Source organism: Bufo bufo, chromosome 1 (genome assembly GCF_905171765.1).
Source record: "Bufo bufo chromosome 1, aBufBuf1.1, whole genome shotgun sequence".
Lineage (NCBI taxonomy): Eukaryota > Metazoa > Chordata > Amphibia > Anura > Bufonidae > Bufo > Bufo bufo.
This window is the reverse complement of record NC_053389.1, coordinates 220,686,444-220,708,348: the sequence shown is the minus strand read 5'-3', so window position 1 is coordinate 220,708,348 and position 21,905 is coordinate 220,686,444. Positions and strand designations below refer to the sequence as shown.

The 21,905-nt window shown below is 44.0% G+C and overlaps 1 protein-coding gene across 1 annotated transcript in view; it reads right to left on the bottom strand.

Moving 5' to 3' along the window:
* LOC121003602 (solute carrier organic anion transporter family member 1C1-like) overlaps nt 1-18,348 on the bottom strand; it is a 216,530-nt gene extending 198,182 nt beyond the window's left edge. The window contains exon 1 of the mRNA XM_040435465.1: nt 18,253-18,348. The gene's annotated coding sequence lies outside the window, so the exon portion shown is untranslated. The remainder of the gene's footprint in view (nt 1-18,252) is intronic.
* Between the last annotated feature and the right edge of the window lie 3,557 nt (nt 18,349-21,905).

Genomic DNA, 21,905 nt, shown 5'->3' with positions numbered 1-21,905 from the left:
GAACACGGCGGTGAACTCTTCCTCTGGGACGTCTCCCTTCATGGCCAATTATGGGTTCCAACCTGCCGTGTTACCGGAGGTATTCTCTCCCCAGGATATTCCGGCTGTGGAGGATCACCTTTCCGTCCTACGTGCTTCTTGGGTACAGATCCAGAAGTCCCTTGAGGTCTCTGCGCAGCGCCAGAGACTCCAGGCTGATCGCAGACGAGCGCCTGCTCCTTCCTACCAGGTCGGAGACCGTGTATGGTTGTCCACCCGCAACCTCAACCTTCGAGTGCCCACTCCCAAGCTGGCGCCTCGTTTTGTTGGTCCCTTCCGAGTGCTTCGCAGGGTAAACCCGGTAGCCTATGCCCTTGCGCTTCCTCCTGGCATGCGGATCTCCAACGTGTTTCATGTCTCCCTGTTGAAGCCACTGGTGTGTAATCGTTTCACTTCCTCGGTTCCTCGGCCTTGTCCGGTCCAAGTGGGCAATCGTGAGGAATATGAGGTGAGCAATATCCTGGACTCACGCCTGGTCCGCGGTCGGTTGCAGTTTTTGGTCCATTGGCGTGGTTATGGTCCAGAGGAGCGTTCCTGGGTTCCCTCCGCAGATGTCCATGCTCCTGCCTTGCTCCGAGCCTTCCACGCACGCTTCCCTCAGAAACCGTTTTGTGCTCCGCGGAGGAGGGGCCCTTGAGGGGGAGGTACTGTCATGGTCTTACCTGCTTGCTGCTCTCCTTCGTTTGACATGTGCTGGCGGCCATCTTGGTTTCTGGGTTTCTTGTAGCCTTCCACCCTGCGGCTCCTCCTTCCCCTGGGAGGAGCTGGATGCCTAGCTCATATATATAGGAGGTCTGTGGCTTCAGTTCCTTGCTTGGTCCTCTTGTGTTCACATGCTTCTAAGACTGCTGCTGCTTCTGGTTCCTGATCCTGGCTTCGTCTGACTACCCTGCTGGTTCCTGATCCTGGCTTCGTCTGACTACCCTTCTGGTTCCTGATCCTGGCTTCGTCTGACTACCCTGCTGGTTCCTGATCCTGGCTTCGTCTGACTACCCTGCTGGTTCCTGATCCTGGCTTCGTCTGACTACCCTTCTGGTTCCTGACCTCTGGCTTCGCAAAGACTCTGCTCGGTTTCACCATCCGTTTGGACTTTTGCTTTACAGCTTTATTTTCAATAAAGCCTTCTTATTTTCACTTATCTCTTGTTGTACGTCTGGTTCATGGTTCCGTGACATAAACAGCTAATACCACTTTTTTTCCCACTAATAAACCCCCCAAAAAGGCTGTAATTTTGTCACTTCACCGCACAACAGCTAACAAGCCTTTTTTTCCACTAATACACCCCAAAAAAGGCTTTAGAACATATGACTGCACCACTGAATGCCAAATAAGCCCTTTTTTCCCACTAATACACCCCAAAAAAGGCTTTAGAACATATAACTGCACCACTGAACAGCAAATAATACTTTTTATTACCACTAATATACCCAAAAGAGGCTTCAGAACATATAACCGCACCGCTGAACAGCTAATACCACCTTTTTTTCCAATAATACACCCCAAAAAAGGCTTTAGAACATATAACTGCACCGCTGAACAGCAAATGAGCCCTTTTTTCACTAATACACCCATAAAAAGGCTTTAGAACATATAACTGCACTGTTGAACGGCAAATAATACTTTTTTTTACCACCAATACACACAAAAAAAGGTTGTAATTTTGTAAATTCACCACACGAAGGCTAATAAGCCCTTTTTTTCACTAATACACCCGAAAAAAGGCTTCACAACAAATAACTTCACCACTGAACGGCTAATAACACTTTTTTCCACAAATACACCCCAAAAAAGGCTGTAATTTTGTCACTTCACCGCACAACGGCTAACAAGCTTTTTTTCCCCACTAATACACCCCCAAAAAGGCTTTACAATATATAACTGCACCACTGAATGCCAAATAAGCCCTTTTTTCCCACTAATACACCCCAAAAAAGGCTTTAGGACATATAACTGCACCGCTGAACGGCTAATAACACTTTTCTTTCCCACTAACACACCCCAATAAAGGCTTTAGAACATATAACTGCACTGCTGAATGGCAAATAATACTTTTTTTTTACCACTAATACACCCCAAAAAGGCTGTAATTTTGACACTTCACTGCACAAAGGCAAATAAGCCCTTTTTCCCACTAATACATCCCAAAAAAGGCTTTAGAACATATAACTGCACTGCTGAAAAGCTAATACCACTTTTTTTCCACTAATAAACCCCCAAAAAAGGCTGTAATGTGTTCACTTCACCACACAACGGCTAACAAGCCTTTTTTCCCACTAATACACCCCAAAAAGGCTTTAGAACATATAACTGCACGACTGAATGCCAAATAGGCCCTTTTTTCCCACTAATAAACCCCCAAAAAGGCTTCAGAACATATAACTGCACCACTTAACAGCAAATAATACTTTTATTTACCACTAATACACCGAAAAAAAGGCTTCAGAACATATAACTGTACCGCTGAACAGCTAATACCACTTTTTTTCCCTCTAATACACCCCAAAAAGGCTTTAGAACATATAACTGCACCGCTGAACAGCTAATACCACTTTTTCCACTAATAAACCCCCAAAAAAGGCTGTAATTTTGTCACTTCACCGCACAACGGCTAACAAGCCTTTTTTTCCACTAATACACCACAAAAAAGGCTTCAGAACATATAACTGCACCACGGAATGCCAAATAAGCCCTTTTTTCCCACTAATACACTCCCAAAAAGGCTTTAGAACATACAACTGCACCACTGAACAGCAAATAATACTTTTTATTACCACTAATATACCCAAAAAAGGCTTCAGAACATATAACTGCACCGCTGAACAGCTAATACCACCTTTTTTTCCACTAATACACCCCAAAAAAGACTTTAGAACATATAACTGCACCGCTGAACAGCAAATGAGCCCTTTTTTCACTAATACACCCTAAAAAAGGCTTTATAACATATAACTGCACCATTGAACGGCAAATAATACTTTTTTCACCAACAATACACACCAAAAAGGTTGTAATTTTGTAACTTCACCGCACAAAGGCTAATAAGCTTTTTTTTCCCACTAATACACCCGAAAAAAGGCTTTAAAACAGATAACTGCACCGCTGAATGGCTAATAACACTTTTTTCCACAAATACACCCCAAAAAAGGCAGTAATTTTGTCACTTCACCGCACAACGGCTAACAAGCTTTTTTTTCCACTAATACACCCCAAAAAGGCTTTAGAATATATAACTGCACCACTGAATGCCAAATAAGCCCTTTTTTTCCCACTAATACACCCCAAAAAAGGCTTTAGAACATATAACTGCACCACTGAACGGCTAATACCACTTTTTTTTCCCACTAATACACCCCAAAAAAGGCTTTAGAACATATAACTGCACCGGTGAATGGCAAATAATACTTTTTTTTACCACTAATAACCCCCAAAAAAAGGCTGTAATGTTGTCACTTCACTGCACAAATGCTAATAGGCCCTTTTTCCCACTAATACACCCCAAAAAAGGCTTTAGGACATATAACTGCACCGCTGAACGGCTAATAACACTTTTCTTTCCCACTAACACACCCCAATAAAGGCTTTAGAACATATAACTGCACTGCTGAATGGCAAATAATACTTTTTTTTTACCACTAATACACCCCAAAAAGGCTGTAATTTTGACACTTCACTGCACAAAGGCAAATAAGCCCTTTTTCCCACTAATACATCCCAAAAAAGGCTTTAGAACATATAACTGCACTGCTGAAAAGCTAATACCACTTTTTTTCCACTAATAAACCCCCAAAAAAGGCTGTAATGTGTTCACTTCACCACACAACGGCTAACAAGCCTTTTTTCCCACTAATACACCCCAAAAAAGGCTTTAGAACATATAACTGCACCACTGAATGCCAAATAGGCCCTTTTTTCCCACTAATAAACCCCCAAAAAGGCTTCAGAACATATAACTGCACCACTTAACAGCAAATAATACTTTTATTTACCACTAATACACCGAAAAAAAGGCTTCAGAACATATAACTGTACCGCTGAACAGCTAATACCACTTTTTTTCCCTCTAATACACCCCAAAAAGGCTTTAGAACATATAACTGCACCGCTGAACAGCTAATACCACTTTTTCCACTAATAAACCCCCAAAAAAGGCTGTAATTTTGTCACTTCACCGCACAACGGCTAACAAGCCTTTTTTTCCACTAATACACCACAAAAAAGGCTTCAGAACATATAACTGCACCACGGAATGCCAAATAAGCCCTTTTTTCCCACTAATACACTCCCAAAAAGGCTTTAGAACATACAACTGCACCAATGAACAGCAAATAATACTTTTTATTACCACTAATATACCCAAAAAAGGCTTCAGAACATATAACTGCACCGCTGAACAGCTAATACCACCTTTTTTTCCACTAATACACCCCAAAAAAGACTTTAGAACATATAACTGCACCGCTGAACAGCAAATGAGCCCTTTTTTCACTAATACACCCTAAAAAAGGCTTTATAACATATAACTGCACCATTGAACGGCAAATAATACTTTTTTCACCAACAATACACACCAAAAAGGTTGTAATTTTGTAACTTCACCGCACAAAGGCTAATAAGCTTTTTTTTCCCACTAATACACCCGAAAAAAGGCTTTAAAACAGATAACTGCACCGCTGAATGGCTAATAACACTTTTTTCCACAAATACACCCCAAAAAAGGCAGTAATTTTGTCACTTCACCGCACAACGGCTAACAAGCTTTTTTTTCCACTAATACACCCCAAAAAGGCTTTAGAATATATAACTGCACCACTGAATGCCAAATAAGCCCTTTTTTCCCACTAATACACCCCAAAAAAGGCTTTAGAACATATAACTGCACCACTGAACGGCTAATAACACTTTTTTTTCCCACTAATACACCCCAAAAAAGGCTTTAGAACATATAACTGCACCGGTGAATGGCAAATAATACTTTTTTTTACCACTAATAACCCCCAAAAAAAGGCTGTAATGTTGTCACTTCACTGCACAAATGCTAATAGGCCCTTTTTCCCACTAATACACCCCAAAAAAGGCTTCAGAACATATAACTGCACCGCTGAACAGCTAATACCACTTTTTTTTCCCACTAATAACCCCCAAAAAAAGGCTGTAATGTTGTCACTTCACTGCACAAAGGCAAATAAGCCCTTTTTTCTCACTAATACACCCCAAAAAAGCTTTAGAACATATAACTGCACCGCTGAACAGCTAATACTTTTTTTTCCCACTAATAACCCCCAAAAAAAGGCTGTAATGTTGTCACTTCACCGCACAAATGCTAATAGGCCCTTTTTTCCCACTAATACACCCCAAAAAAGGCTTCAGAACATATAACTGCACCGCTGTACGGCTAATAACACTTTTTTTTCCACTAATACACCCCAAAAAGGCTGTAATTTTGTCACTTCACCGCACATAGGCAAATAAGCCCTTTTTTCCCACTAATACACTCCAAAAAAGGCTTCAGCACATATAACTGCACCACTGAACGGCAAATAAACCCTTTTTTCCACTAATACACCACAAAAAAGGCTTTAGAACATGTAACTGCACCGCTGAAAGGCTAATGACACGTTTTTTCCCACTAATACACCCCAAAAAAGGCTTTAGAACATATAACTGCACCGCTGAACAGCTAATACCACTTTTTTTTCCACTAATAAACCCCAATAAAAGGCTGTAATGTTGTCCTTCACCGCACAAATGCTAATAGGCCCTTTTTTTCCACTAATACATCCCAAAAAAGGCTTCAGAACATATAACTGCACCGCTGGACGGCTAATAACATTTTTTTTTCACTAATACACCCCAAAAAGGCTGTAATTTTTTCACTTCACCACACATAGGCAAATAAGCCCTTTTTTCCCCACTAATACACTCCAAAAAAGGCTTCAGCACATATAACTGCACCACTGAACGGCAAATAATACTTTTTTTTACCACCAATACACACCAAAAAGGTTGTAATTTTGGAACTTCACCGCACAAAGGCTATTAAGCCCTTTTTTTCACTAATACACCTGAAAAAAGGCTTTGAAACAGATAACTGCACCGCTGAACGGCTAATAACACTTTTTTCCACAAATACACCCCAAAAAAGGCAGTAATTTTGTCACTTCACCGCACAACAGCTAACAAGCTTTTTTTTCCACTAATACACCCCAAAAAGGCTTTAGAATATATAATCCGCCCGTCCCCTCTCATTTCCAGGATGGCCGAGCGGTTAGCAGAGTATCAGCACATTGCTGACACTCTGCGTGAAACGGCTGACATCTGTGCTGGCACAGATGTCAGCCTTTTAACCCCTTCCATGCCGCGGTCCGTAGGGGCCGCTGTATCTAAGGGGTTAACAGGGAGGGAGCTCCCTCCCTCTCCCATCGGGGGCTGCTCTGCCGTTTCAGCCACCGATTCTTGACGGGATCACAGAGGGAGCAATTTTTGTTACCTCACATCACAAAAAGTGTTGTAATAGCAAGCGATCAAAAAGTTATATGCCTCCCAAAATAGTACCAATCAAACCGACATCTCATCCCACAAAAAATGAACCCCTACATCAGGGATGGCCAACCTGAGGCTCTCCAGATGTTGCAAAACTACAACTCCCATCATGCCCGGACAGTCTACAGCTATCAGCCTACAGCAGGGCATGGTGGGAGTTGTAGTTTTACAAGAGCTGGAGAGCCGCAGGTTGGCCATGCCTGCCCTACATACATGTAACATGGTTAGCAAACACCTTCAATTCCTTTTCAATGGCTTTTGTCTCAAGATAATGAAATGAGTTAAGAAATTTGAGTTAACAGCGGGAGTGCTAACCATGGTACATCTGTAGGACAATCACCCAAAAAAATAAAAAAAATATTGCTCTCAGACTTTTTGGAGACAAAAATATTATTGTGTAAAACTTAAATAAATAAAAAAAAGTATACATATTAGGTATCGCCGCGTCCATAAAAACCTGCTCTATAAAACTAATACATGACCTAACCCCTCAGGTGAACACAGCAAAAAAATATATATAAATACGGTGTCAAAAGCCATTTTTGTCACCTTACATCACAAAAAGTGTAATAGCAAGCGACCAAAATGTCATATGCACCCCAAGATAGTGCCAATCAAACCGACATCTCATCCCGCAAAAAATGAGCCCCTACATAAGACAGTCGCCCAAAAAATAAAATATGGCTTTCAGAATGTGGAGACACTAAAAAATCTTTTTTTTTCAAAAATGCTTTATTGTATAAAACTGAAACAAAACCCCCCAAAAAGTAGTCATATTTGGTATTGTCACCTCCATAACAACCTGCTCTATAGAAATAGCACACGATCAACGATGTACATAACAAAACCATTTTTTTCAGTAACAAAGCAAGGGTTAACAGCTAAACAAAACTCTATTTATTGCCCCGATTCTGTCGTTTGAAGAAACACCCCATATATGGTTGTAAACTGCTGTATGGCCAAACGGCAGGGCACAGAGGGAAGGGAACGCCATATGGTTTTTGGAAGGCAGATTTTGCTGGACTGTTTTTTTGACACCATGTCCCATTTGAAGCCCTCCTGATGTACCCCTAGAGTAGAAAATCCAAAAAAGTGACTCCATCTAGGAAACTACACCCTTTAAGGTATTCAAAACTGATTTTACAAACTTTGTTAACCCTTTAGGTGTTCCACAAGAGTTATTGGCAAATGGAGATGAAATTTCAGAATTTCTATTTTTTGTTTCCTTGCCTCAAAAAAAGTGTAATATAGAGCAACCAAAAATCATATTTGCCCTAAAATAGTACTAACAAAACTGCCACCTTATCCCGTAGTTTCCAAAATGGGGTACTTTTTTGGAGTTTCTACTGTAGAGGTGCATCAGGGGGGCTTCAAATGGGACATGGTGTAATTAAACCAGTCCAGCAAAATCTGCCTTCCAAAAACCATATGGTATTCCTTTCCTTCTATGCTCTGCTGTGTGCCTGTACAGCAGTTTACGACCACATATGGGGTGTTTCTGCAAACTACAGAATCAGGGCAATAAATATTGAGTTTTGTTTGGCTGTTAACCCTTGCTTTGTTACTGGAAAAAATGAATTAAAATGGAAAATTTGCCCAAAAATTGAAATTCCAAAATTTTATCCCCATTTGTGATTAACTCTTGTGGAACACCTAAAGGGTTAACAAAGTTTGTAAAATCAGTTTTGAATACCTTGAGGGGTGTAGTTTCCAAAATGGGGTCATTTTTGGATGGTTTCAATTATGTAAGCCTCACAAAGTGACTTCAGACCTGAACTGGTCCTTAAAAAGTTGGTTTTGGAAAATTTCAGAAAAAGTTCAAGATTTGCTTCTAAACTTCTAAGCCTTGTAATGTCCCCAAAAAATAAAATGGCATTCCCAAAATTATCCAAACGTGAAGTAGACATATGGGGAATGTAAATGAATAACTATTTTTGGAGGTATTATAGAAGTAGAGAAATTGAAACTTGGAAATTTGCTTATTTTTCCCAATTTTTGGTAAAAAATTTTTATAAATAAAAAGGAATTTTTTTTACTCCATTTTACAAGTGTCATGAAGTACAATATGTGACGAAAAAACTATCTCAGAATGCCCTGGATAAATAAAAGTGTTTTAAAGTTATTTACACATAAAGTAACACTGGTCAGATTTGCAAAAAATGGCCTGGTCCTTAAGGTGAAAATGAGCCCGATCCTTAAGGGGTTAAGAGAGGCTCCACTGCAACTAGTGACCACATAAGCAGGCATCAGCACTCTCCATGCATCCCCCCCTCTACACAGAGTGCTCTCCATACACCCCCCTCTACACAGAGCGCTCTCCATACATCCCCCTCTACACAGACCGCTCTCCATACATCCCCCCTCTACACAAACCGCTCTCCATACATCGCCCTCTACACAGACCGCTCTCCATACATCCCCCCTCTACTCAGACCGCTCTCTATACATCCCCCTCTACACAGACCGCTCTCCCTTGTCCTATTCACCCTAATAGAGCTCTATTAGGGTTAGTAGGACTTCACACTCTCCCTGGTGCCCTGGGCTTTGTGCACACAGTAGCAGTGAGATTATCATGGCAGCCAGGGCTTCAGTAGCGTCCTGGCTGCCATGGTAACCGATCGGAGCCCCACGATTACACTGCTGGGGCTCCAATCAGAAGCTACCACTGCACCACCATTCAGGAGAAGGAAAGGGGACCCTGTCCTGTGGCCACTGCCACCAATGAATATAACAATGGGGGGGGGGGGCGCCTGTGGCCACTGCGCCACGAATGATTATAATAGTTATAATACTGTCAGGGGGGAGGTTGGGGGTGCACTGCGCCACCAATGATTATACTTTATAATACTTGGGTTGGGGGGGCACACTGCGCCACCAATGATTATACTTTATAATACCGGGGTTTTGGGGGCGCACTGCGCCACCAATTAATATAATTAACACATTAATTTAAGTGTAGGCAGCGGGTGACGGCAGCGGTATAACATACCCGGTACCTGACATGGCACTGCGATCCCTGGCAATTAACCCCTCAGGTGCCGCAGTCCATTGGTGGCAGTGGCACAGGGGGGAGGGACTCTCTCCTTCTCCCGTGCTGCTGAGGAGAACATGGCGCGCGCTGAGAGCAGCGCTTGCCATGTTCTCAAACAGATATTAGGCTTAATGTCTAGTCTTCCTATAATATCCACTGATGCGCCATCAGGGATCTCAAGTCTCCCGGACGTTCAGGGAGTCTCCCGCTATTAGATAACGGCTCCCTGACGCCCGCATGTGAAATAATATATCCCGGTAAGGTTTACTCTAGTGATGTCCGGTTCATGAACGAATCGTTCTTTTGAATGGATTTAGTTCACTGAACCGGAAGAGTTGATTCCTCTGACTGAGCTGATCCGTGTGAAACAGCTAGGTCAGATAGCAGAGCAGATAGACGCTGGCAGCAGGGAGGAGCGTAATATCTGATCCACGTTCGTGTGAACTTAGCCTTAGTTAGAGACTCATTCGATTCTTTGAGTTAAAAGAACCGTGAGTCACTAGAACAGTTTACACTGAGGCTAATGACCAGGCTGCAGCAGTGATAAGGTTAAGGGACAGATGGCAGTCAGCAGAGAGATAAGAGAAGTGACAGGACAGAGTTTAGATTACAGGTTGAATTAACCCTTTAGGGTCAAATTGGCTTCTCAAGGAGATATATATGTTAACCGCTTGCCGCACACGTAACGCCGATAGGCGTCCAGGCGGCGGCACTCTCAGGGCTCAGCGACGCCTATTGGCGTCATCTCGCGAGACCCGAGATTTCCTGTGAACGCGCGCTCACAGGAGCGCACGTTCACAGGATCGCGCAGTTCACAAGTTGATCTACAGGCTGCCAGCGCTGATCATTCGCTGGCAGGCTGTAGATGTTAAATAAATCGCATCAGAAAGGTATATTAGACGCTGTTTTGTTAACAGAGTCTGATATACCTGCTACCTGGTCCTCTGGTGGTCCCTTTTGCTTGGATCGACCACCAGAGGACACAGGCAGCTCTGTAAGTAGCACCAAGCACCACACTACACTACACACACCCCCCCCCCTGTCACTTATTAACCCCTGATCACCCCATATAGACTCCCTGATCACCCCCCTGTCATTGATCACCCCCCTGTAAGGCTCTATTCAGACGTCCGTATGTGTTTTGCGGATCCGCGGATCCGCAGAACACGGACACCGTCAATGTGCTTTCCGCATTTTGCGGATCCACACATTGCCAGAACTATATAGAAAATGCCTTTTCTTGTCCGCAATTGCGGACAAGAATAGGACATGTTCTATATTTTTGCGGAACAGAAGTTCGGACCCGGAAGTGCAGATCCGCAATTCTGGATCCGAGCGGGACAAAGTCTGCCCCAATAGAAATGAATGGGTCCGCAATTCCGTTCCGCAAAATGCGGAACAGAATTGCGGACGTGTGAATGGGGCCTAGGGGTCCCTTATCACCGCCAATTAGTTAGCTACTTGTTAGGTAGTTAGCGCCCAGCCCACCGCACCGCAGTCACTGATTAGTCGCTGATTAGCGTCATCGCTGTCGCTAATCAGCACTAGTACTATATAGTATCTGTAAGTGATCAAGACTGATCGCAATCAGATCTATATCAGTACATTAGGGTCACCTTAGGCTCTACAAAAAACGCAGTGTTCGCCCGATCAGGCCTGATCTTGTGCGCACACTTGCGTTCAGTCCGCCCCACCACAGTGACAGAAATAGTTTTTTTCTGATCACTGCAAAAACACCGTAAAATCGCTGCAGCGCTATAAAGATCACTTTTGAGCTTTTTGGATCTTTATTAGCGATCGCAGCTTTACTTCGCAAGCACTCCTATGTCCTTTCCCCTCTTTTTTTTTTGCACATTTTTTGGCAAAGATTTTTTCATCCACACTGATCGATGCGAATGAAGAAATCTGTGACGTTCATTTTTTCTTTCAGCCCAGCGGCTGAACGAAAAAATAAATATCTCATTACCCGTATGCTTAATATAAGGCCTCATGCACACGACCGTGCCGTTTTTTGCGGTCCGCAAACCGCGGATCCGCAAAAAACGAAAGGCGCCTGTGTTGCCTTCCGCAATTTGCGCCGGCAATATAAATGCCTATTCTTGTCCGCAAAGCGCGGACAAGAATAGGACATGTTATATTTTTTTAGCGGGGCCGCGGAACAGAGCCACGGATGCGGACAGCACACGGAGTGCTGTCCGCATCTTTTGCGGCCCCATTGAAATGAATAGGGCGCATCCGAGCCACCAAAACGGCGGCTCGGATGCGGACCCAAACAACGGTCGTGTGCATGAGGCCTAAGGAGAATAGCAGAAACTCCTAATGCTGGCCATACATGTAATGATTGCGGAGACCCTCAAATGCCAGGGCAGTACAAACACCCCACAAATGACCCCATCTTGGAAAGAAGACACCCCAAGGTATTCGCTGAGGGGCATATTGAGTCAATGAAAGATTGAACTTTTTGTCACAAGTTAGCGGAAAGGGAGACTTTGTGAGAAAAAACAAAAAAATATAAATTTCCGCTAACTTGTGCAAAAAAAAAAAATCTTCTATGAACTCGCCATTCCCCTCACGGAATACCTTGGGGTGTCTTCTTTCTAAAATGGGGTCACATGTGGGGTATTTATACTGCCCTGGCATTTTAGGGGCCCTAAAGCGTGAGAAGAAGTCTGGAATCCAAATGCCTAAAAATGCCCTCCTAAAAGGTACTCGTTGGACTTTCGGCCCCTTTGCGCATCTTGGCTGCAAAAAAATGTCACACATGTAGTATCGCCGTACTCAGAAGAAGTAGGGCAATGTGTTTTGGGGTTTATTTTTACATATACCCATGCTTGGTGAGAGAAATATCTCTGTAAATTGACAACTTTGTATAAAAAAATGGAAAAAGTTGTCATTTACAGAGATATTTCTCACACACAGTATGTAAAAATACACCCCAAAACACATTGCCCTACTTCTTCTGAGTACGGCGTTACCACATGTGTGACACTTTTTTGCAGCCTAGGTGCGCAAAGGGGCCCAAATTCCAATGAGTACCTTTAGGATTTCACAGGGCATTTTTACGCATTTGGATTCCAAACTACTTCTCACGCTTTAGGGCCCCTAAAATGCCAGGGCAGTATAAATACCCCACAAGTGACCCCATTTTAGAAAGAAGACACCCCAAGGTATTCAGTGAGGGGCATGATGAGTTCATGTAAAATTTTATTTTTTGTCACAATGTGGCGATACCACATGTGTGACACTTTTTTGCAGCCTAGGTGAGAAAAGGAGCTGAAAGTCCAACGAGTACCTTTAGGCTTTACAGGGTTGCTCACAATTTAGCCCCGCCCAAAATGCCAGAACAGTAAACACACCCCACAAATGACCCCATTTCGGAAAGTAGACACCCCAAGGTATTCACTGAGTGGCATAGTGAGTCCGTGGGAGATTTTTTTTTTTTGCCAGAAGCTAGCAGAAATGGAAACTTTATTTTTTATTTTTTTTCCTCAGAAAGTGTCATTTTCCGCTAACTTGTGAAAAAAATAAAAATCATACATAAACTCACCATGCCCCTCCGCGAATACTTTGGGGGTGTCTTTTTTATAAAATGGGGTCATTTGGGGGGTATTTATACTATCCTGGATTTCTAGCACCTCAAGAAACATGACAGGTGCTCAGAAAGTCAGAGCTGCTTCAAAATGCGGAAATTCACATTTTTGTACCATAGTTTGCAAACGCTATAACTTTTGCACAAACCAATAAATATACACTTATTGGATTTTTTTTAATCAAAGACATGTAGCACAATAAATTCTGACACAAACTTGTATAGAAATTTAATTATATTTGAACAATTTAACCAGAGAAAGTTAAAAATACACTTTTTTTGAGAAAATTACGGTCTATTTTGATTAATATCAGAAAAACGAAAAATCTCAGCAGCAATCAAATACCACCAAAAGAAAGCTGCATTTGTGAGAAGAAAAGGAGATAAAATTCATTTGGGTGCCAAGTTGCATGACCGAGCAATAAACAGTTAAAGTTGTGAAGTGCCGATTTGTAAAAAAGGGCCTGGTCACTAGGGGGGTATAAACCTGTGGTCCTTAAGTGGTTAAAGGCATCCTTTCTTCTGTCTCATTCAGTAGCTATATAACTATTGAGAGAGATGTATTTTTTTTAAATACATTTACACATTTAACCCTCCATTTTAATTATATTATTTACCCCAGTGTTAAATTCACACCCCCTGGATGCTTGTTTTTTTCCTACAGTTGGGTAGATAATTACACACAGGGTTTTAAAGAATAAACTTCCTGACCAAGAGCCGACTCAGCGAGTCAGCAAGTGAATCGAAGCATCCGCGCATGCGCATTGCGCAACCTAAGCTTCGGTTCACTTGCTTCTTGCCAGCTCAGCGAATGAACCGAAGATTCGATTCATGAATCGGTTCATTTGAATGAACTGATTCAAATGAACCGATTCATGTGAAAGATCCGAACTTCCCATCTCTAGTTTACTCGCAGTAAACCTTTCCGACAACCTGTAGCAGTGCCCCCTTCTCGGCGCGTGCGCACAGTGCAAGAAGAAGCCGATGCCAGCAGTCCGCAACGGCGCTTCAGGCTGAGCCTGTGCGCACGCGCGGGATCTCAAAGCGGGAGGAGGGGGAGGGAGGGAGAGGCGGCACTGAGGAGTAGAAGGCGTCGCTGGGCACGAACGGCGGTGAGTGCGGCCGGGCACCATGCATCCACAGACCTCCCCTGCTTGGGCACCTTAATTCAATGATTGACAGGTTAGTAAAACTTGTTTTTCCGCAGAATAAAGCCACAAATAGCTTTTATAAGGCCACCTTAGAAATCAGAATGCTACCCTGGACATGAGCATATGTTTAGCTCACAGGGCTTATAGGTGGTGACAGAATCCCTTTAATCATATACATAAATATGATAATTTGGGGCAGGGTAATGAGCCCAGTCCTCCACACCACAGAGCAAAGTGTGCAGATACTGCATATGTTTGGAAAATGTAATTGTAAAAAAAGTTTGTGAAAGAAAAAAAAAAGAAAACCTCCCTGAAATGAGAAGTGCACCTCCCTGAAATGAGTTTTTGCAGGTTGGGATGTCTGCGCCATAATAAGTCTGGACATCCTGGGAGCTGTATTGTCTCCGCTTATGCCCCTCTGCCTATAATGTCCACTGTTATACCATAATAAAAACCCTACCCACTTGAGTAACAATGACTATCACTAGAGAGGAGGATCTAAAAGATTCTTATAGATAGGGAAGGTTTCCTTCAGAATAGGCCTTTTGTCTCAATGACTTTCACTACCAACCATTTTCTGGGTTGTATTTGTATATCGGTATATTTTAGGGAGATTTAGTATTAGATTTAGTATTCAGTAGTCTATTACAGTTCCACATTATTGCAACCCAGCTTTCTGCCTAGGTGTGACACTATTTGGGAGTGAGAAGGGTTTTTTTCTTTGTAGATTTAGAATTATGCAGACTCCATTACAGATTCATATGGAAGTAACCTAGCTTTTCCCAGGCATTAGTATTCTACAGTCTAAGGGCCATATGTCCCGGAGCAGCATACATCGTGCGCACAGGAGCGCACAGCATCATAGGTTACTATTGTTCCACACTCATAATATCATGTATGCCGCTCCGGGACATATGGCCCGCTCACGGACAGTGTGTCTCGGAAGGCATATGGTCGTGTGCATGAGCCCTAAGGCCTCCTGCCCTAAGGCCTGCTGCCGCCCGCACAAACACCGATCCGCAAAAAGATAGGACATGTTCTGTCTTTTTGCGGAATGGAAGTACGGGTGAAACCCCACAAAAAAATGGCCACTCTTTGGCCCTGATTTATCATACCTTCACTCCAGAATTCTGGCATCAAAAAGTCTCAAAATAGGGCTTTTGCGACTTTTTACACTCACTTGCGCGAAATTTTGAGACTCTTTGCATGTGTACACCATTCTCTCCAGTTTTGTAATATGGGAGGAAAAGTGGGTGTGGTTAGCTATGTTAATGAGTTTCACTCCAGATTTATCATTAAGACTTTTTTTAAAAGTCGCAAATAAGTTGCAATCTCACTCCAGGAGGAGGGTGGAGTAGGAAAACTGGAGGAGCTTCTCTAGACAAAGTGTTAGGTTTAAGGGCAAGCCAAATTTACCAAACAACATGCAACATTTGATAAATGTGGCACAAAGTACTCCAACACAGACTGAAGCAAAACTGACTTCAAATATCCTCCTAATGATAAATTACCCCCTTTCTGTGTAGACAAGATATTCAGACTAAACCCTCCTCCTATAATTCTTGGCCTATGTGCACTAGCATTAGAGGAGGAGAAACAAGAGCAAATAACAAAGACACATGAAGAGATTATGTTATGTTTTGTTGCTTCTTTTTGTGTTTGGATTCTGGCTTTTATGCTTTAGACCCTCCACCATTTTTGTAGCCCACCTTTGCATCCGTTCAATTTTATCTAATATCTTATTGTAGGTGGGGTCTCCAGAACTGGATACAGAATTCCAGATGTGGCCGCCCTAGAGCTCTATACAGTGGGATCACAATCTCTCTCTTCCTACTGGGGATACCTCTAGCTATACAGCCAAGTAACCTACTTACTTTCCAAGCTGCTTGCCCACACTGTGCACTCATTTTGAAGCTGTCTGATATCAGGACCCCTAGATGCTTCTCTTCTGAAGTCTTGGCTGACACAGAACTGCCAATATGATAGTCAGATAGAGGGTTACTTCTCCCCAAGTATTTTAAATTTGAAAACATTGGACTACAGCTTCTATTGTTTGGACCATTTGCCCAGAGAAACTAAATATTATTTCCATGTTACAAATCGCTCCAGGAATATCAACCCTATTGCACACTTTTGTGTCATTTGCAAACATGTAAATCTTGCTTACCAAACCTTCTCGTATATCACCTACAAAAATATTAAAAAGAATAGGACCCAGGGCAGACCCTTCAGGTGCACCCTCATAACTTGTCTCTCCTAAGAATGCACAACATTAACAACAGTCTGATATCTATTCATCATCTTTTATATGGCACTGTATCTAAGACTTTGTTGAAATCCAGGTAGGTGATATCCATAACATCACCTTCGTCCATCACTTTTGTGACAGTCACAGAAATCAATAAGATTAGTTTGACATGATATGCCCTCACTGAAGCCATGCTGTTTTGCATCCAACAATTTGATGTTTTTTAGTTGGTTAACATATTTTTATTTTTTTTCGGGAGGATTTCCCCTGTTAGGAGGGTCTGGTTAAACAAATCAGTAAGTGGAACAGGAACAACAGATCAGAGTTTTGTAAGGATTTCTGGGTGGAAGCCATCTGGACCCATTACTTTGTTTGACTTTAAATATGCCAATTCACCCATAACATCAACCTCCAAAATGTATACAAGTTGTTTTAACTATCTGCACTGTGCAAATAGGCAAGTGTAATTGCCTATATGGGTGGTGAGGTAGCACCGACTAACATCTTAATTTTGCTCTTTACCATTGATAGCAATTATAAACTGCCACAAAAAGCTGTGTGTGACACCACTCTATCGCTAATGACCTACTTTTGTTATAATCCTGCACAAGAAGCGCTCCTTTCTCTATTTGTATTCTATACACATAGGGCCAGATTTATCATTAGCTCAAGTCAGAATAATGGAGTGAAAAAGTTGCAAAAAAATGCGCAAACGCTATAACTGCGCACAAATTTGCGACTTTTTTCTGCTCTGCACTATGCTCGCCAGTTTTCTGAAAGTGGGCGTGTTTTCTTGTGTAAATGAATCCCTAGACAGATTTACTATTGGGACTATTTAAAAAGTCGCAAAAAAATTCGCAATTTTACTCCAGTGAGGACCATTCTTATCTTTTGAGACTTTTTAATAGAACATGCGACTTTTTGGTAAAGACGTGCGACTTTTTCGTAAAGATGTGCGACTTTTGTAAAGCTGCTTACTGACGGATAAACTACTACCGTCAAACCACATTTATTACAGTCTTAAAGGGCCGATCATAAATCTGACTTGGCTAAAACTGACTTTAGCCATATGTGAAAGTGGAGTGAGCTGTCAGAGTAATGATAAATCTCCCTATAGAGTTCAAGATACCTTCTTAGGCACCATCTTCCAGTTAAGGGCTCGTGAACACGAACTTATGTCCATTCCTTATTTTTGCAGCCTGTATGTGGAACCATTCACTTCAATGGGGCCGCAAAAAACAGAAATAACTCTGTGTTCGTTCCGTGTCCGTATGTCCGCATGTTGGTTCCGCAAAAAAATAAAGCATGTCCCATTATTGTCCGCATTACAGACAAGGATAGGACTCTTCTAATATGGGCTGGCCATTCCATTCTGCAAAATGCGGAACGCACACACCTGGTATCCGTGTTTTGCGGATCTTCAATTTGTGGACCGCAAAATAACAATGATCGTGTGTATGAGTCCTAATTGTAACACTTGAAGCTCCTTAGCTCATTCACTTCTATGTAACCTCATAGACAGAAGGAAGTTGCTTTTGAGGTAACAGTCCCCCCACCTCATATGGGCAGCTGCATATAGCATGGCCGAACTAGGCCTCAGGTTATATGAAGTTTCCATTTAATGCTATGTCTTATAAATAAGGACAAGTCTTACCTGAGCACCTGTGCTTGCTCCATGCAGCGTCTACAGCAGGACAAGACACTCCAGAGCTGTTGTACTGTTGTAGTCAGGTATCAGCAATGATTAACTCATCAGACAACTGCCTCATGATTGACTCTTATTTGAGATTGTTTTATTTGTCTTTCTCAGTTAGAGATCAGTGTAAACAAAGGGTCTGACAATACCGACATAATCAAAGTTGGAAACCTAATAATACATGTATAAAGGTGCATTTACACAAGCTAATTCGGGCAGGTAATCGGGAATAGAGTTGAGCGAACACCTGGATGTTCGGGTTCGAGAAGTTCGGCCGAACTTCCCGGAAATGTTCGGGTTCGGGATCCAAACCCGACCCGAACTTCGTCCCGAACCCGAACCCCATTGAAGTCAATGGGGACCCGAACTTTTCGGCACTAAAAAGGCTGTAAAACAGCCCAGGAAAGAGCTAGAGGGCTGCAAAAGGCAGCAACATGTAGGTAAATCCCCTGCAAACAAATGTGGATAGGGAAATGAATTAAAATAAAAATTAAAAAAATAAAAATTAACCAATATCAATTGGACAGAGGTCCCATAGCAGAGAATCTGGCTTCACGTCAGCAGAGAATCAGTCTCTTCATGCCATAGAAAAGAATCTGGCTTCATGTCAGCAGAGAATCAGTCTCTTCATGCCATAGCAGAGAATCTGGCTTCATGTCAGCGCAGAATCAGTCTTCATGTCATAGCAGAGAATCAGGCTTCACGTCACCCACCACTGGAACAGGTCACTGTCACATATTTAGGCCCAGGCACCCAGGCAGAGGAGAGAGGTCCCGTAACAGAGAATCTGGCCTTATGTCAGCACAGAATCTGTCTTCATGTCATTGCAGAGAATCAGGCTTCACGTCACCCACCACTGGAACAGGCCACTGTCACATATTTAGGCCCCGGCACCCAGACAGAGGAGAGAGGTCCCGTAACAGAGAATCTGGCCTTAAGTCAGCACAGAATCAGTCTTCATGTCATAGCAGAGAATCAGGCTTCACGTCACCCACCACTGGAACAGGCCACTGTCACATATTTAGGCCCAGGCACCCAGGCAGAGGAGAGAGGTCCCGTAACAGAGAATCTGGCCTTATGTCAGCACAGAATCAGTCTTCATGTCATAGCAGAGAATCAGGCTTTACGTCTCCCACCACTGGAACAGGCCACTGTCACATATTTAGGCCCCGGCACCCAGACACAGGAGAGAGGTCCCGTAACAGAGAATCTGGCCTTATGTCAGCACAGAATCAGTCTTCATGTCATAGCAGAGAATCAGGCTTCACGTCACCCACCACTGGAACAGGCCACTGTCACATATTTAGGCCCAGGCACCCAGGCAGAGGAGAGAGGTCCCGTAACAGAGAATCTGGCCTTATGTCAGCACAGAATCTGTCTTCATGTCATAGCAGAGAATCAGGCTTCACGTCACCCACCACTGGAACAGGCCACTGTCACATATTTAGGCCCAGGCAGAGGAGAGAGGTCCCGTAACAGAGAATCTGGCTTTATGTCAGCACAGAATCTGTCTTCATGTCATTGCAGAGAATCAGGCTTCACGTCACCCACCACTGGAACAGGCCACTGTCACATATTTAGGCCCCGGCACCCAGACAGAGGAGAGAGGTCCCGTAACAGAGAATCTGGCCTTATGTCAGCACAGAATCAGTCTTCATGTCATAGCAGAGAATCAGGCTTCACGTCACCCACCACTGGAACAGGCCACTGTCACACATTTAGGCCCCGGCACCCAGACAGAGGAGAGGTTCATTCAACTTTGGGTTGCCCCGCAATATAATGGTAAAATGAAAATAAAAATAGTATTGAATGAGGAAGTGCCCTGGAGTATAATAATATATTGTTAAGGGGAGGTAGTTAATATCTAATCTGCACAAGGGATGGACAGGTCCTGTGGGATCCATGCCTGGTTCATTTTTATGAACGTCAGCTTGTCCACATTGGCTGTAGACAGACGGCTGCGTTTGTCTGTAATGACGCCCCCTGCCGTGCTGAATACCCGTTCAGACAAAACGCTGGCCGCCGGGCAGGCCAGCACCTCCAAGGCATAAAAGGCTAGCTCTGGCCACGTGGACAATTTGGAGACCCAGAAGTTGAATGGGGCCGAACCATCAGTCAGTACGTGGAGGGGTGTGCACAGGTACTGTTCCACCATGTTAGTGAAATGTTGCCTCCTGCTAACACGTTCCGTATCAGGTGGTGGTGCAGTTAGCTGTGGCGTGTTGACAAAACTTTTCCACATCTCTGCCATGCTAACCCTGCCCTCAGAGGAGCTGGCCGTGACACAGCTGCGTTGGCGACCTCTTGCTCCTCCTCTGCCTTCGCCTTGGGCTTCCACTGGTTCCCCTGTGACATTTGGGAATGCTCTCAGTAGCACGTCTACCAACGTGCGCTTGTACTCGCGCATCTTCCTATCACGCTCCAGTGTAGGAAGTAAGGTGGGCACATTGTCTTTGTACCGGGGATCCAGCAGGGTGGCAACCCAGTAGTCCGCACACGTTAAAATGTGGGCAACTCTGCTGTCGTTGCGCAGGCACTGCAGCATGTAGTCGCTCATGTGTGCCAGGCTGCCCAGAGGTAAGGACAAGCTGTCCTCTGTGGGAGGCGTATCGTCATCGTCCTGTGTTTCCCCCCAGCCATGCACCAGTGATGGGCCCGAGCTGCTTTGGGTGCCACCCCGCTGTGAACATGCTTCATCCTCATCCTCCTCCACCTCCTCCTCATCCTCGTCCTCCTCGTCCTCCAGTAGTGGGCCCTGTCTGGCCACATTTGTACCTGGCCTCTGGTGTTGCAAAAAACCTCCCTCTGAGTCACTTCGAAGAGACTGGCCTGAAAGTGCTAAAAATGACCCCTCTTCCTCCTTTTCCTCCTGGGCCACCTCCTCTTCCATCATTGCCCTAAGTGTTTTCTCAAGGAGACATAGAAGTGGTATTGTAACGCTGATAACGGCATCATCGCCACTGGCCATGTTGGTGGAGTACTCGAAACAGCGCAACAGGGCACACAGGTCTCGCATGGAGGCCCAGTCATTGGTGGTGAAGTGGGTATGATCCGCAATGCGACTGACCCGTGCGTGCTGCAGCTGAAACTCCACTATGGCCTGCTGCTGCTCGCACAGTCTGTCCAGCATATGCAAGGTGGAGTTCCACCTGGTGGGTACGTCGCATATGAGGCGGTGAGCGGGAAGGCCGAAGTTACGCTGTAGCGCAGACAGGCGAGCAGCGGCAGGGTGTGAACGCCGGAAGCGCGAACAGACGGCCCGCACTTTATGCAGCAGCTCTGACATGTCAGGGTAGTTGCGAATGAACTTCTGCACCACCAAATTCAGCACATGCGCCAGGCAAGGGATGTGCGTCAAACCGGCTAGTCCCAGAGCTGCAACGAGATTTCGCCCATTATCGCACACCACCAGGCCGGGCTTGAGGCTCACCGGCAGCAACCACTCGTCGGTCTGTTGTTCTATACCCCGCCACAACTCCTGTGCGGTGTGGGGCCTGTCCCCCAAACATATGAGTTTCAGAATGGCCTGCTGATGTTTACCCTGGGCTGTGCTGAAGTTGGTGGTGAAGGTGTGTGGCTGACTGGATGAGCAGGTGGAAGAAGAGGAGGAG